This window comes from Triticum urartu, chromosome 7 (genome assembly GCF_003073215.2).
Source record: "Triticum urartu cultivar G1812 chromosome 7, Tu2.1, whole genome shotgun sequence".
In the NCBI taxonomy this organism is placed as follows: domain Eukaryota; kingdom Viridiplantae; phylum Streptophyta; class Magnoliopsida; order Poales; family Poaceae; genus Triticum; species Triticum urartu.
Genome location: NC_053028.1, coordinates 57,264,699 through 57,280,171, shown reverse-complemented (window position 1 = coordinate 57,280,171; position 15,473 = coordinate 57,264,699).

Sequence of the window (15,473 nt, the reverse complement as noted above, 5' to 3'; positions counted from 1 at the left end):
GTTGAACGTGTGCAGAACTCGGCGGTGCCGTACGTTCGGTACTTGGATCGGTCGGATCGGGAAGACGTACGACTACTTCCTCTATGTTGTGTCAATGCTTCCGTCGCCGGTCTACGAGGGTACGTAGAGAAACACTCTCCTCTCTCGTTGCTATGCATCACCATGATCTTGCGTGTGCGTAGGATTTTTTTTTTGAAAATACTACGTTCCCCAACAGTGGCATCAGAGCCTAGGTTTTATGCATTGATGTTATGCACGAGTAGAACACAAGTGAGTTGTGGGCGATATAAGTCATACTGCTTACCAGCATGTCATACTTTGGTTCGGCGGTATTGTTGGATGAAGCGGCCCGGACCGACATTACGCGTACGCTTACGCGGGACTGGTTCTACCGACGTGCTTTGCACACAGGTGGCTGGCGGGTGTCTGTTTCTCCAACTTTAGTTGAACCAAGTGTGGCTACGCCCGGTCCTTACGAAGGTTAAAACAGCACCAACTTGACAAACTATCGTTGTGGTTTTGATGCGTAGGTAAGAACGGTTCTTGCTAAGCCCGTAGCAGCCACGTAAAACTTGCAACAACAAAGTAGAGGACGTCTAACTTGTTTTTGTAGGGCATGTTGTGATGTGATATGGTCAAGACATGATGCTAAATTTTATTGTATGAGATGATCATGTTTTGTAACCGAGTTATCGGCAACTGACAGGAGCCATATGGTTGTCGCTTTATTGTATGCAATACAATCGCGCTGTAATTCATTACTCTATCACTAAGCGGTAGCGATAGTCGTGGAAGCATAAGATTGTCGAGACGACAATGATGCTACGATGGAGATCAAGGTGTCACGCCAGTGACGATGGTGATCATGACGGTACTTCGGAGATGGAGATCACAAGTACAAGATGATGATGGCCATATCATATCACTTATATTGATTGCATGTGATGTTTATCTTTTATGCATCTTATTTTGCTTAGTTTGACGGTAGCTTTATATAATGATCTCTCACTAATTATCAAGGTACAAGTGTTCTCCCTGAGTATGCACCGTTGCGAAAGTTCTTCGTGCTGAGACACCACGTGATGATCGGGTGTGATAGGCTCTACGTTAAAATACAACGGGTGCAAAACAGTTGCACACGTGGAATACTCAGGTTAAACTTGACGAGCCTAGCATATAACAGATATGGCCTCGGAACACGGAGACCGAAAGGTCGAGCATGAATCATATAGTAGATACGATCAACATATTGATGTTCACCATTAATACTACTCCATCTCACATGATGATCAGATATGGTTTAGTTGATTTGGATCACGTGATCACTTAGAGGATTAGATGGATATCTTTCTAAGTGGGAGTTCTTAAGTAATATGATTAATTGAACTTAAATTTATCATGAACTTAGTACCTGATAGTATCTTTCTTGTCTATGCTTGACTGTAGATAGATGGCCCGTGCTGTTGTTCCGTTGAATTTTAATGCGTTCCTTGAGAAAGCAAAGTTGAAAGATGATGGTAGCAATTACACGGACTGGGTCCGTAACTTGAGGATTATCCTCATTGCTGCACAGAAGAATTACATCCTGGAAGCACCGCTAGGTGCCAAGCCTGCTGCAGGAGCAACACCAGATGTTATGAACGTTTGGCAGAGCAAAGCTGATGACTACTCGATAGTTCAGTGTGCCATGCTTTACGGCTTAGAACCGGGTCTTCAACAACGTTTTGAACGTCATGGAGCATATGACATGTTCCAGGAGTTGAAGCTAATATTTGAAGCAAATGCCCGGATTGAGAGATATGAAGTCTCCAATAAGATCTATAGCTGCAAGATGGAGGAGAATAGTTCTGTCAGTGAACATATACTCAGAATGTCTGGGTACCACAACCACTTGACTCAGCTGGGAGTTAATCTTCCTGATGATAGTGTCATTGACAGAGTTCTTCAATCACTGCCACCAAGCTACAAAAGCTTCGTGATGAACTATAATATGCAAGGGATGAATAAGACTATTCCTGAGCTCTTCGCGATGCTAAAAGCCGCGGAGGTAGAAATCAAGAAGGAGCATCAAGTGTTGATGGTCAATAAGACCACCAGTTTCAAGAAAAAGGGCAAAGGGAAGAAGAAAGGAAACTTTAAGAAGAACAGCAAACAAGTTGCTGCTCAGGAGAAGAAACCCAAGTCTGGACCTAAGCCTGAGACTGAGTGCTTCTACTGCAAGCAGACTGGTCACTGGAAGCAGAACTGCCCCAAGTATTTGGCGGATAAGAAGGATGGCAAAGTGAACAAAGGTATATATGATATACATGTTATTGATGTCTACCTTACTAATGCTCGCAGTAGCACCTGGGTATTTGATACTGGTTCTGTTGCTAACATTTGCAACTCGAAACAGGGGCTACGGATTAAGCGAAGATTGGCTAAGGACGAGGTGACGATGCGCGTGGGAAATGGTTCCAAAGTCGATGTGCTCGCGGTCGGCACGCTACCTCTACATCTATCTTCGGGATTAGTATTAGACCTAAATAATTGTTATTTGGTGCCAGCGTTGAGCATGAGCATTATATCTGGATCTTGTTTGATGCGAGACGGTTATTGATACGTCTCCAACGTATCTATAATTTTTGATTGCTCCATGCTATATTATCTACTGTTTTGTACTATATTGGGCTTTATTTTCCACTTTTATATTATTTTTGGGACTAACCTATTAACCGGAGGCCCAGCCCAGAATTGTTGTTTTTTGCCTATTTCAGTGTTCCGGATAAACAGAATATTAAACGGAGTCCAAACGGAATAAAATCTTTGGGAACGTGATTTTCTCACCGAAATTGATCCAGGAGACTTGGACCCTACTGCAAGGGATCAAAGAGGAGGTCACGAGGGTGGGGGGGGCGCCCCCCTAGGGCGCGCCCCCTGCCTCGTGGGCCCCTCGGTGCTCCACCGACGTGAAGGAAATATGCCCTAGAGGCAATAATAAAGTTATTATTTATTTCCTTATATCATGATAAATGTTTATTATTCATGCTAGAATTGTATTAACCGGAAACATAATACATGTGTGAATACATAGACAAACACAGTGTCACTAGTATACCTCTACTTGACTAGCTCGTTGATCAAAGATGGTTATGTTTCCTAACCATAGACATGAGTTGTCATTTGATTAACGGGATCACATCATTAGGAGAATGATGTGATTGACTTGACCCATTCTGTTAGCATAGCACTTGATCGTTTAGTTTGTTGCTATTGCTTTCTTCATGACTTATACATGTTCCTATGACTATGAGATTATGCAACTCCCGTTTACCGGAGGAACACTTTGTGTGCCACCAAACGTCACAACGTAACTGGGTGATTATAAAGTGCTCTACAGGTGTCTCCTAAGGTACTTGTTGGGTTGGCGTATTTCGAGATTAGGATTTGTCACTCCGATTGTCGGAGAGGTATCTCTGGGCCCACTCGGTAATGCACATCACTATAAAGCCTTGCAAGCATTGCAACTAATGAGTTAGTTGCGAGATGATGTATTATGAAACGAGTAAAAAGAGTTGCCGGTAACGAGATTGAACTAGGTATTGAGATACCGACGATCGAATCTCGGGCAAGTAACATACCGATGACAAAGGGAACAACGTATGTTGTTATGCGGTCTGACCGATAAAGATCTTCCTAGAATATGTGGGAGCCAATATGAGCATCCAGGTTCCGCTATTGGTTATTGACCGGAGACTTGTCTCGGTCATGTCTACATTGTTCTCGAACCCGTAGGGTCCGTACGCTTAAGGTTTCGATGATAGTTATATTATGAGTTTATGAATTTTGATGTACCGAAGGAGTTAGGAATCCCGGATGAGATCGGGGATATGACGAGGAGTCTCGAAATGGTCGAGACGTAAAGATCGATATATTGGACGACTATATTCGGACATCGAAAAGGTTCCGAGTGATTCGGTTATTTTTTGGAGTACCGCAGAGTTACGGGAATACGTATTGGGCCTTATTGGGCCATACGGGAAAGAAGGAAAAGGGCCTCAAGGGTGGCCGCACCCCTCCCCTTGGTCTGGTCCGAATTGGACTAGGGAAGGGGGGCGCCCCCTTCCTTCCTTCTCCTTTTCCCTTCCCTTTCCTTCCCTCCTACTCCTACTACTTGGAAGGGCTCCTAGTTCTACTAGGAAAGGGGGAATCCTACTCCCGGTGGGAGTAGAACTCCCCTAGGGCGCGCCATAGAGAGGGCCGGCCCCTCCCCTCCTCCACTCCTTTATATACGTGGCCAGGGGGCACCCCATAGACACAAGTTAATCTTCGTGATCGTTCTCTTAGCCGTGTGCGGTGCCCCCCTCCATCATAATCCTCGATAATATTGTAGCGGTGCTTAGGCGAAGCCCTGCGACGGTAGAACATCAAGATCGTCACCACGCCGTCATGCTGACGGAACTCTTCCCCGACACTTTGCTGGATCGGAGTCCGGGGATCGTCATCGAGCTGAACGTGTGCTAGAACTCGGAGGTGCCGTAGTTCCGGTGCTTGATCGGTCGGGCCGTGAAGACGTACGACTACATCAACATCGTTGTGCTAACGCTTCCGCTTCCGGTCTACGAGGGTACGTAGACAACACTCTCCGCGCTCGTTGCTATGCATCACCATGATCTTGCGTGTGCGTAGGAATTTTTTTGAAATTACTACGTTCCCCAACAGTGGCATTCGAGCCTAGGTTTTATGCGTTGATGTAATATGCACGAGTAGAACACAAGTGAGTTGTGGGCAATATAAGTCATACTGCTTACCAGCATGCACACTTTGGTTCGGCGGTATTGTTGGATGAAGCGGCCCGGACCGACATTACGCGTACGCTTACGCGAGACTGGTTTTACCGCCGTGCTATGCACACAGGTGACTAGCGGGTGTCAGTTTCTCCAACTTTAGTTGAACCGAGTGTGGCTACGCCTGGTCCTTGAGAAGGTTAAAACAACACTAACTTGACAAACTATCGTTGTGGTTTTGATGCGTAGGTAAGAACGGTTCTTGCTCAGCCCGTAGCAGCCACGTAAAACTTGCAACAACAAAGTAGAGGACGTCTAACTTGTTTTTGCAGGGCATGTTGTGATGTGATATGGTCAAGACGTGATGAGATATAAGTTGTTGTATAAGATGATCATGTTTTGTTGAAGCTATCGGCAACTGGCAGAAGACTTATGGTTGTCTCTTTATTGCATAAGATGCAAACGCCAAATAATTGCTTTACTTTATCGCTATGTGATAGCAATAGTTGCAAGAGCAGTAGTTGGCGAGACGACCATGTGACGACACATTGATATAGATCAAGATGATGGAGATCATGGTGTCATGCCGGTGACGATGGAAATCATGACGATACTTTGGAGATGGAGATCAAAGGCACAAGATGATGATGGCCATATCATGTCACATATTTTGATTGCATGTGATGTTTATCTTTTGTACATCTTATTTTGCTTAGTTTGATGGTAGCTTTATAAGATGATCTCTCACTAATTATCAAGGTACAAGTGTTCTCCCTGAGTATGCACCGTTGCGAAAGTTCTTCGTGCTGAGACACCACGTGATGATCGGGTGTGATAGGCTCTACGTTCAAATACAACGGGTGCAAAACAGTTGCACACGCGGAATAGTCAGGTTAAACTTGACGAGCCTAGCATATAACAAATATGGCCTCGGAACACGGAGACCGAAAGGTCGAGCGTGAATCATATAGTAGATATGATCAACATAGTGATGTTCACCATTGAAACTACTCCATCTCACGTGATGATCGGACACGGTTTAGTTGATTTGGATCACGTGATCACTTAGAGGATTAGAGGGATGTCTATCTAAGTGTGAGTTCTTAAGTAATATGATTAATTGAACTTAAATTTATCATGAACTTAGTCCTGGTAGTATTAGCATATCTATGTTGTAGATCAATAGCTCGCGATATTGCTCCCCGTTTATCTTTTAAATGTTCCTAGAGAAAACTAAGTTGAAAAATGTTAGTAGCAATGATGCGGATTGGATCCGTGATCTGAGGATTATCCTCATTTCTGCATAGAAGAATTATGTCCTTGATGCACCGCTAGGTGACAGACCTATTGCAGAAGCAGATGAAGACGTTATGAACGTTTGGCTAGCTCAATATGATGACTACTTGATAGTTTAGCGCACCATGCTTAACAGCTTAGAATCGGGACTTCAAAGATGTTTTGAACGTCATGGACCATATGAGATGTTCCAGGAGTTGAAGTTAATATTTCAAGTAAAATACCCGAGTTGAGAGATATGAAGTCTCCAGCAAAGTTCTATAGCTAAAAGATGGAGGAGAATAGCTCAAGCAGTGAGCATGTGCTCAGATTGTCTGGGTACTACAATTGCTTGAATCAAGTGGGAGTTAATCTTCCAGATAAAATAGTGATTGACAAAATTCTCTAGTCACCATCACCAAGTTAGTAGAACTTCGTGATGAACTATAATATGCAAGGGATGACGAAAGTAATTCCCAAGCTCTTCGTGATACTGAAATCGACGAAGGTAGAAATCAAGAACTCACACTCTTCCCAAGCATTGCAACTAATGAGTTAGTTGCGAGATGATGTGTTACGAAACGAGTAAAGAGACTTGCCGGTAACGAGATTGAACTAGGTATTAAGATACCGACGATCGAATCTTGGGCAAGTAACATACCGATGACAAAGGGAACAACGTATGTTGTTATGCGGTCTGACCGATAAAGATCTTCGTAGAATATGTGGGAGCCAATATGAGCATCCAGGTTCCGCTATTGGTTATTGACCAGAGACATGTCTCGGTCATGTCTACATTGTTCTCGAACCCGTAGGGTCCGCACGCTTAAGGTTTCGATGACAGTTATATCATGAGTTTATGAGTTTTGATATACCGAAGGAGTTCGGAGTCCCGGATGAGATCGGGGACATGACGAGGAGTCTCGAGATGGTCGAGACATAAAGATCGATATATTGGACGACTATATTGGGACATCGGAAAGGTTCCGAGTGGTTCGGGTATTTTTCGGAGTACCGGGGAGTTACGGGAATACGGGAGAAGAAGTAGATGGGCCTTATTGGGCTTTAGGGGAGAGGGAGAGGCAGGCCACGCGCCCCCCAAGGCCTAGTCCGAATTGGACTAGGGGGAGGGGCTGCGCCCCCTCCTTCCTTCTCTTCCCTCTTCCCCTTCCTTGTCTCCTACTCCTACTACATGGAAGGACTCCTAGTTGGACTAGGAAAGGGGGAATCCTACTCCCGGTGGGAGTAGGACTCCCCTAGGGCGCGCCATAGAGAGGGCCGGCCCTTCCCTCCTCCACTCCTTTATATACGGGGGCAGGGGGCACCCCATAGACACACAAGTTGATCCACGTGATCATATTCTTAGCCGTGTGCGGTGCCCCCTTCCATCATAATCATCGATAATATTGTAGCGGTGCTTAGGCGAAGCCCTGCGACGGTAGTACATCAAGATCGTCACCACGCTGTCGTGCTGACGGAACTCTTCCCCGACACTTTGCTGGATCGGAGTCCGGGGATCGTCATCGAGCTGAACGTGTGCTAGAACTCGGAGGTGCCGTAGTTTCGGTGCTTGATCGGTCGGGCCGTGAAGACGTACGACTACATCAAACGCGTTGTGCTAACGCTTCTGCTGTCGGTCTACAAGGGTACGTAGATCACACTCTCCCCTCTCGTTGCTATGCATCACCATGATCTTGCGTGTGCGTAGGAATTTTTTTGAAATTACTACGTTACCCAACATGTTATTGATGTGTACTTTACTAGTGTTTGTAGCAACCCCTCAGTATTTGATACTGGTTCAGTTGCTAAGAGTAGTAACTCGAAACGGGAGTTGCAGAATGAACAGAGACTAGTTAAGGGTGAAGTGACGATGTGTGTTGGAAGTGGTTCCAAGATTGATATGATCATCATCGCACACTCCCTATACTTTCGGGATTAGTGTTGAACCTAAATAAGTGTTATTTGGTGTTTGCGTTGAGCATGAATATGATTTGATCATGTTTATTGCAATACGGTTATTCATTTAAGTAAGAGAATAAATTGTTGTTCTGTTTACATGAATAAATCCTTCTATGGTCATACAGCCAATGAAAATGGTTCGTTGGATCTCGATCGTAGTGATACACATATTCATAATATTGAAACCAAAAGATGCAAAATTAATAATGATAGTGCTACTTATTTGTGGCACTGCCGTTTAGGTCATATTGGTGTAAAGTGCATGAAGAAACTCCATGGTATGGACTTTTGGAATAACTTGATTATGAATCAGTTGATGCTTAAGAACCGTGCCTCATGGGCAAGATGACTAAGACTCTGTTCTCCGGAACAATGCAGCAAGCAACAGATTTGTTGGAAATCATGCATACTGATGTATGTGGTCCGATGAATATAGAAGCTCGCAGCAAGTATCATTATTTTCTGATCTTCACAGATGATTTGAGCAGATATGAGTATATCTACTTGATGAAACACAAGTCTGAAACATTTGAAAAGTTCAAAGAATTTCAGAGTGAAGTGGAGAATCATCGTAACAAAATAAAAAGTTTCTACGATATGATCGCAGAAGTAAAATATTTGAGTTACGAGTTTGGCCTCCAGTTAAAACAATGTGAAATAGTTTCACTACTCACGCCACCTGGAACACCACAGTGTAATGGTCTGTCCGAACTGTTGGGGAACGTAGCAGAAATTCAAAATTTTCCTACGTGTCACCAAGATCTATCTATGGAGAGACCAGCAATGAGGGGAAGGAGAGTGCATCTACATACCCTTGTAGATCTCTAAGCGGAAGCGTTCAAGTCAACGGGGTTGATGGATTCGTACTCGTCGTGATTCAAATCACCGATGACCAAGTGCCGAACGGACGACACCTCCGCGTTCAACACACGTACAGCCCGGTGACGTCTCCCAAGCCTTGATCCAGCAAGGAGAGAGGGAGAGGTTGAGGAAGACTCCATCCAGCAGCAGCACAACGGTGTGGTGGTGATGGAGGAGCGTGGCAATCCTGCAGGGCTTCGCCAAGCACCACAGAAGAGGAGGGAGAGAGAGATGCAGGGCTGCACCAACGAGAGATTAAATCGCATGTATTATGGGCAGCCCTATGCCTCATATATATAGGGAAGGGGAGGGGCTGCGCCCCCTCTAGGGTTCCCACCCCTAGGGGGGGCGGCAGCCCTAGATGGGGAGCAAAGGGGGCGGCCAAGAGGGGATGGGAGAGGGAGGCGCACCAATATGGGCCCTAAGGCCCATATCCCATTAGGGTTTGCCCCCTCTCCATCTCTTAGGCGCATGGGCCTTAGTGGGGCTGGTTCCCTTGGCCCATGTAGGCCAAGGAACACTCCCTACAGCCCATGTGGCCCCCCCGGGGCTTGTGGCCCCACTTGGTGGACCCCGGGACCCTCCCGGTGGTCCCGGTACGTTACCGATAAACCCCGAAACTCTTCCGGTGACCAAAACAGGACTTCCCATATATAAATCTTTACCATTCCGGAACTCCTCGTGACGTCCGGGATCTCATCCGGGACTCCTAACAACATTCGGTAACCACATACAAACTTCCTTTATAACCCTAGCGTCATCGAACCTTAAGTGTGTAGACCCTACGGGTTCGGGAGACATGCAGACATGACCGAGATGACTCTCCGGTCAATAACCAACAGCGGGATCTGGATACCCATGTTGGCTCCCACATGTTCCACGATGATCTCATCGGATGAACCACGATGTCAAGGACTTAATCAATCCCGTATACAATTCCCTTTGTCTAGCGGTACGATACTTGCCCGAGATTCGATCGTCGTATCCCGATACCTTGTTCAATCTCGTTACCGGCAAGTCTCTTTACTCGTTCCGTAACCACATCATCCCGTGATTAACTCCCTTGATCACATTGTGCCACATTTATGATGATGTCCTACGAGTGCCCAGAGATACCTCTCCGTTTACACGGAGTGACAAATCCCAGTCTTGATTTCGTGCAACCCAACAGACACTTTCGGAGATACCCGTAGTGTACCTTTATAGGCCACCCAGTTACGTTGTGACGTTTGGCACACCCAAAAGCATCCTACGGTATCCGGGGTTGCACAATCTTACAATCTCATGGTCTAAGGAAATGATACTTGACATTAGAAAAGCTTTAGCATACGAACTACATGATCTTGTGCTATGCTTAGGATTGGGTCTTGTCCATCACATCATTCTCCTAATGATGTGATCCCGTTATCAACGACATCCAATGTCCATGGTTAGGAAACCATAACCATCTATTGATCAACGAGCTAGTCAACTAGAGGCTCACTAGGGACATGGTGTTGTCTATGTATCCACACATGTATCTGAGTTTCCTATCAATACAATTATAGCATGGATAATAAACGATTATCATGAACAAGGAAATATAATAATAACTAATTTATTATTGCCTCTAGGGCATATTTCCAACAGTCTCCCACTTGCACTAGAGTTAATAATCTAGTTCACATCGCCATGTGATTAACACTCACAGGTCACATCGTCATGTGACTAACACCCAAATAGTTCTGGGTTTGATCATGTTGCTTGTGAGAGAGGTTTTAGTCAACGGGTCTGAACCTTTCAGATCCATGTGCGCTTCACAAATTTCTATGTCATCTCCTAGATGCAGCTACCATGTTCTATTTGGAGCTATTCCAAATAACTTTTCTACTATATGAATCCAGTTTACTACTCAGAATAATCTGGATTAGTGTCAAAGTTTGCATCGGCGTAACCCTTTACGACGAACTCTTTTACCACCTCCATAATCGAGAAAATTCCTTAGTCCACTAGTTGCTAAGGATAACTTTGACCACTGTCCTGTGATCCGTTCTTGGATCACTCTTGTACCCCTTGACCAACTCATGGCAAGGCACACTTCAGGTGCGGCACACAGCATAGCATACTGTAGAGCCTATGTCTTAAGCATAGGGGATGACCTTCGTCCTTTCTCTCTATTCTGCCGTGGTCGAGCTTTAAGTCTTAACTTCATACCTTACAACTCAGGCAAGAACTCCTTCTTTGACTGATCCATCTTGAAAAACTTCAAGATCATGTCAAGGTATGTGCTCACTTGAAAGTACCATTAAGCGTTTTGATCTATCCTTATAGATCTTGATGCTCAATGCTCAAGTAGCTTAATCCAGGATTTCCATTGAAAAACACTTTCCAAATAACCCTATATGCTTTACAGAAATCCTACATCATTTCTAATCCATTAGTATGTCAACAACATATACTCATCAGAAATTCTATAGTGCTCCCACTCACTTCTTTGGAAATACAAGTTTCTCATAAACTTTGTATAAACCCAAAATCTTTGATCATCTTATCAAAGCATATATTCCAACTCCGAGATGCTTACTCCAGTCCTTAGAAGGATTGCTGGAGCTTTGCATACCTATTAGCATATTTCAGGATTGACAAAACCTTCCGGTTGTATCACATACAACCTTTCCTCAAAAATCGTCGAGGAAACAATGTTTTGACATCCTATCTGCAAGATTTCATAAATAATGCAGTAATTGCTAATACAATTCCAACAGACTCTTAGCATCGCTACGAGTGAGAAAGTCTCATCGTAGTCAACTCCTTGAACTTGTCGGGAAACATCTTAACGACAAGTCGAGCTTTCTTAATGGTGACATTTACCATCATTGTCCGTCTTCCTTTCAAAATCCATCTACACTCAATAGCCTTACGACCATCAAGTAGTTCTTCCAAAGTCTACACTTTGTTTTCATACATGGATCCTCTCTCGGATTATATGGCCTCAAGCCATTTATCGGAATCCAAGCCCACCATCGCTTCTCCATAGCTCGTAGGTTCATTGTTGTCTAGCAACATGACTTCCAAGACAGGATTACGTACCACTCTGAAGTAGTATGCATCCTTGTCATCCCACGAGGTTTGGTAGTGACTTGATCTGAAGTCTCATGATCAATATCATAAGCTTCCACTTCAATTGGTGTAGGTGCCACAGGAACGACTCTTTGTGCCCTGCTATACACTAGTTGAAGTGACGGTTCAATAACCTCATCAAGTCTCCACCATCCTCCCACTCAATTCTTTCGAGAGAAACTTTTCCTCGAGAAAGGACCCGATTCTAGAAACAATCCCTTATTGCTTTCGAATCTGAGACAGGAGGTATACCCAACTGTTTTGGGTGTCCTATGAAGATGCATTTATCCGCTTTGGGTTCGAGCTTATCAGCCTGAAACTTTTTCACATAAGCATCGCAGCCCCAAACTTTTAAGAAATGACAGCTTAGGTTTCTCTAAACCATAGTTCATACGGTGTCATCTCATCGGAATTACGTGGTGCCCTATTTAAAGTGAATGTGGTTGTCTTTAATGCTTTAACCCATAAACTATTGTGGTAATTCGATAAGAGACATCATGGTATGCATCATATCCAATAGGGTGCAGTTATGATGTTCGAACACACCATCACACTATGGTGTTCCAGGCTGTATTAGTTGTGAAACAATTTCCACAATGTCTTAATTCTGTGCCAAACTCGTAATTCAGATATTCATCTCTATGATCATATCATAGATCTTTTATCCTCTTGTCACGACGATCTTTCAACTTCACACTGAAATTACTTGAACCTTTCAATAATTCAGACTCGTGATTCATCAAGTAAATGTACTCAACATCTACTCAAATCATCTGTGAAGAAAGAACATAACGATATCCACTACATGCCTCAGCACTCATTGGACTGCACACATCAAAATGTATTACTTCCAACAATTTGCTTTCTAGTTCCATTTTACTGAAACCGAGGCTTTCAGTCATCTTGCCCATGTGGTATGATTTGCATGCCTCAAGTGATTCAAAATCAAGTGAGTCCAAACGGTCCATTTGCATGGAGTTTTCTTCATGCATACACACCAATAGACATGGTTCGCATGTCTCAAACTTTTGAAAAATGAATGAGTCCAAAGATCCATCAACATGGAGCTTCTTCATGCGTTTTATACCGATATGACTTACGTGGCAGTGCCACAAGTAGGTGGTACTATCATTACTATCTTTTGGCATGAACATGTGTATCACTACGATCGAGATTCGATAAATCATTCATTTCAGGTGTAAGACCATTGAAGGTATTATTCAAATAAACAAAGTAACCATTATTCTCTTTAAATGAATAACCGTATTGCGATAGACATAATCCAATCATGTCTATGCTCAACGCAAACACCAAACTCGATGGTAGAGGGAGCTTGCGATGCTTGATCATATCAACATTGGAAACACTTCCAACACATATCGTCAGCTCACCTTTAGCTAGTCTCCATTTATTCCGTAGCTTTTATTTCGAGTTACTAACACTTAGCAACCGAACCGGTATCTAATACCCTGGTGCTACTAGGAGTACTAGTAAAGTACACATCAACACAATGTATATCCAATATACTTCTATCGACCTTGCCAGCCTTCTCATCTACCAAGTATCTAGGGTAATTCTGCTCCAGTGGTTTGTTCCCCTTATTACAGAAGCACTTAGTCTCGGGTTTGGGTTCAACCTTGGGTTTCTTCACTAGAGCAGCAGCTAAATTGCCGTTTCATGAAGTATCCCTTCGTTCCCTTGCCCTTCTTGAAACTAGTGGTTTCACCAACCATCAACAATTGATGCTCCTTCTTGATTTCTACTTTCGCGGTGTCAAACATTGCGGATATCTCAAGGATCATCATATATGTCCCTGATATATTATAGTTCATCACGAAGCTCTAGCAGCTTGGTGGTAATGACTTCGGAGAAACATCACTATCTTATCTGGAAGATCAACGCCCACTTGATTCAAGCGATTGTTGTACTCAGACAATCTGAGCACAAGCTCAACAATTGAGCTTTTCTCCTTAGTTTGCAGGTTAAGAAAATCGTCGGAGGTCTTATACCTCTTGACGTGGGCACGAGCCTGAAATCCCAATTTCAGCCCTCAAAACATCTCATATGTTTTGCGACGTTTCAAAAACCGTCTTCGGTGCCTCAACTCTAAACCGTTTAACTGAACTATCACGTAGTTATCAAAACGTGTATGTCAGATGTTCGCAACATCCACAGACGACATTCGAGGTTCAGCACACTGAGCGGTGCATTAAGGACATAAGCCTTCTATGAAGCAATGAGGATAATCCTCGGTTTACGGACCTAGTCCGCATAATTGCTACTATCAACTTTCAACTAATTTTTCTCTAGGAACATATCTAAACAGTAGAACTATAGCGTGAGCTACGACATAATTTGCAAAATCCTTTTGACTATGTTCAGGATAATTAAGTTCATCTTATGAACTCCCACTCAGATAGACATCCCTCTAGTCATCTAAGTGATTACATGATCCGAGTCAACTAGGCCATGTCCGATCATCACGTGAGACGGACTAGTCAACGACGGTGAACATCTTCATGTTGATCGTATCTTCTATACGACTCATGCTCGACCTTTCGGTCTTCTGTGTTCCGAGGCCATGTCTGTACATGCTAGGCTCGTCAAGTTAACCCTAAGTGTTTTGCATGTGTTCCGAGGCCATGTCTGTACATGCTAGGCTCGTCAACACCTGTTGTATGTGAACGTAAGGATCCATCACACCCGATCATCACGGCGTGCTTAGAAACGACGAACTTTAGGAACGTGCACAGTTAGGGGAGAACACTTCTTGAAATTGTTATGAGGGATCATCTTATTTACTACCGTCGTTCTAAGCAAATAAGATGTATAAACATGATAAACATCACATGCAATCAAATAGTGACATGATATGGCCAATATCATATTGCTCCTTTTGATCTCCATCTTCGGGGCTCCATGATCATCATCGTCACCGGCATGACACCATGATCTCCATCATCCTGATCTCCATCATCGTGTCTTCTTGAAGTAGTCACGTCATCTATTACTTCTACTACTACAGCTAACGGTTAGCAATAAAGTAAAGTAATTACATGACGTTTATGTTGACACGGAGGTCATGAATAAATAAAGACAACTCCTATGGCTCCTGCCGGTTGTCATACTCATCGACATGCAAGTCGTGATTCCTATTACAAGAACATGATCAATCTCATACATCACATATATCATTCATCACATCCTTTGGCCATATCACATCACATAGCATACCCTGCAAAAACAAGTTAGACGTCCTCTAATTGTTGTTTGCATGTTTTACGTGGCTGCTATGGGTTTCTTGCAAGAACGTTTCTTACCTACGCAAAGACCACAACGTGATATGCCAATTGCTATTTACCCTTCATAAGGACCCTGTTCATCGAATCCGATCCGACTAAAGTGGGAGAGACAGACACCCGCCAGCCACCTTATGCAACTAGTGCATGTTTGACGGTGGAACCGGTCTCACATAAGTGTACGTGTAAGGTTGGTCCGGGCCGCTTCATCCCA